This window comes from Fukomys damarensis, unplaced genomic scaffold, assembly GCF_012274545.1.
Source record: "Fukomys damarensis isolate Sample0158 unplaced genomic scaffold, DMR_v1.0_HiC HiC_scaffold_3, whole genome shotgun sequence".
NCBI lineage: Eukaryota > Metazoa > Chordata > Mammalia > Rodentia > Bathyergidae > Fukomys > Fukomys damarensis.
Window position 1 is genome coordinate 11,132,509 of NW_022900915.1, and position 2,958 is coordinate 11,135,466.

Consider the following 2,958-nt stretch of genomic DNA (forward strand, 5'->3'; position numbering starts at 1 on the left):
AAAAAAAAAAAAAAAAAAAAAAAAAAAAAAAAAAATTAAACATCCGTTATAGTTTTCATTCACACCTCGTAGTGTCTGATAAAAACATTTGTTAAATATTGATCATAGTGATGATACAAGTAAAACCTTAAAATAAAAGCAACATAATTGTTCCATGTATTATATCATTTAATCCTCACAATAACATTATGAAATAGACACTATTCTTCTTCTTAATTTATAGATAAGAAAATCCATGATTTAGGGAAAGCTTGTATCTTGCTTGAGGATATAACAATGAACAGCAAAAAAGTCAGCTTTGCTTGATAATAGCCTTGGCATCTAACCGTTAGGCTATGGTCTATTGACTTATAATGTATTTATTGTGTCTTCAGGAAATCAAGTGGTATTAAAATCAGATGACAAATTTTAAATTCTGTGAAGGAAAGGACCTCTTTTATATTATCTATATCCCTACCACCTAGAACAATCTTGGCATATCTTAAGTATTCAGTAAATTTTGGGAGACATATATGCCTATTGGAATGAATAGGAACAATACTTTCAGTTGGGATAAGGATAATGAGGTGAAATGTTTTGGCTCACAGCAGATTATTTTCATAAATTCTAATGAAATTAGATATAGAAAACCTAAATATCACTAAATAAATTCAGTAATTGACTCATTCATTCAACAAATGTGCATTTCCACTCACTACATGCAATGAAGCATCTACTAAATGACAGGCACTCAGTATTGGAGGTGTGAGGGAAATGTCTGACAGCAATAACTAAACAAATGTTATAAAATGAACTAGGTCATGAACAAGCCCCCAAAACTGCAGAAACAAAAATACCGGAAGTAGGGATCACGGTGCGGTTGGGGAATAATGTCTCAGTGAAATGGTAACACTGAGACCCTGGAGAATGCCAGGGGCGTTACGGAATAGAAGGCAAAAATGGCAACGCTTTGGAAAGAGCTTGCCATTTGGGAGGAGTAGGAGTTCGGTAAAATCCTGTAGGAAATGGTCTATGCAGTCCCTTATCCCACAGCACGGTGTGTGCCTTCTTTCACTATCTCCTTTACTCTAACATGTCCTTGCTCTAAAGCACATGGCCAATAGCTTTTTGCCCCCTTGGTTATGCTTGGAGGGGCTTGTTCTCCATTGCTTATAGTGAAAGAGAGCATTCACAAGGTAGAAACCTTGAAGCCTACTTAATTATTGAAAATATACCTAACTTGCTTTCTCTGAACTTGTGTCTGTGTACTGTTGTATACAAAAAGGAAGAATTTCATGGGAAACGAGGAGGGGAAAATTTAGTGAACTCAGAGGCTCAGTCTGTGGAGGGAACATTTTCCCCATTGGTCACAATGGAAAATTCCCTCCAGCACAGCCTCACCAATGACCCTGAGCCTACCTGAATCATCACACAGTCCTGCTCTGATCTAGCCTGTGTTCCAGGAAGATAAGGGAGAGAATTTCCCTGTTCTGGTGACTCCCTTCATAACGTAAGGTCATTCCAGTGGAAGGCAAGATGTTCTCTCATCGCCTTGATGACAAAGAGATGGACTTTGCTTTTTACCCTTCTGCTTCCTCCCCACTATGTGCCATTCTTCATGAGAAGCTTGACTGTGCTAACCATGGGTGATGGAATTGGACTGCCTTGGGATGGACACAGCTCATCATATGGAAGAGCCAGCCAGGACAAGGGTACTGAAGTGGGTTAAATCAACTCGCACCGTTCTACATCTGATACTTAAATCGCACATGTGGACTTCGGACAAATAAATAACTGTGTAGGACTGAACCACCACATGAAAATAAAAGGGAATAGGCTGGAAGATGAATTTCCCCCAAAAATTATATAAAAAGACATTTTTACTCTTTTTACTTTTAGGATGTGCGGTCACTTTCTGGATATGGGGGCGATGCTATTTTCCACCTGCCGGAAGCCTCTATTCTTAGCAATCGAATGGCAATTCCCAAACCTCAGCTAAGGACTTGTTTTCTCATTTTTTTTGAACTTCAAATACTTTCTAAATTGTGTTAGCCGAAGCATTGTATGTATATAATTAACTCCCAGGTCCCTCTGGGCTCATGTAGCTAAACTTGTGGAGCTTCACTGAGCAAGACATTTGCTGATATCTCTCCCTACAGTGACACCCATCGAAATGAATATCTTCTACAGGAGGAAACCAGGGAAATGTCTTTTCCCAGTTGGCTTTCTAGTGATTTTGGTTGTTTCATAACTCTGATGATCTAATTTTCTTTCAAATGTGGAACTTGCAACTTGGAGAGGTATGGAGGGTAGGCTCTGTATTTCCCTCCTAGTTGAAGTAGGGAGACAGGCTTCTTTCTTTGCATTAATCGGGTCCTTGAAATTCCCTCAGGGTAGCAGGGCCTCTCTGTGGCCACGGAGCTCCCTAACCCTTTCGTGTATACCTTGCATGCTGAGGGCGAAGGGAAGGCGTTCCTGCCCTAGCAAAACCGAAGCGGGGCTGCAGCAGTTTGTCCACAAAATGCACACAGCCAGGGTGTCTAGGACTTCCTCAGACGGAATAGGTCAGCTAGGTCCCATTCAGTCCTGTGCCAATGTTTGCCTGATGCTTTTCGGAACATCGACTTGCCACAGTTAGATGTTTTGACTCTTGAATGGGAGGGCCAGACGGGATTGCAGTTGCAAAGTCCTGACCCCTGCTCTCGTCTTATTCCTAGCAGGAAGGGCTTACGCTAGGGTATGCTCGACGCGGCTCTTCTCCACGTTCTCTGCACTCGTCCTGAGGCTCTCTGTGAGCTCCAGGCCTCGCGCTCTAACTTCGGCAAGGGACCACTTGCATTACACAGGGGCTTTAGCCTACCCAGAGGAGCCCACTAGTACTTGCTGTCCTGAATGAACGGCAGGTGTGTCAAGAAGCTCGGGAGCTCTAGGTGCAAGCGTAGACCCCTCGGCTGCGTGACACGGGGGGGGGGGGGGGGG

At 42.5% G+C, this 2,958-nt stretch overlaps 1 protein-coding gene across 6 annotated transcripts in view; it reads left to right on the top strand.

Moving 5' to 3' along the window:
• The window catches only part of Ppp2r2b (protein phosphatase 2 regulatory subunit Bbeta), a 508,455-nt gene that overhangs the window by 255,591 nt on the left and 249,906 nt on the right, over window positions 1-2,958 (top strand). The gene's annotated exons all lie outside the window — the stretch shown is intronic.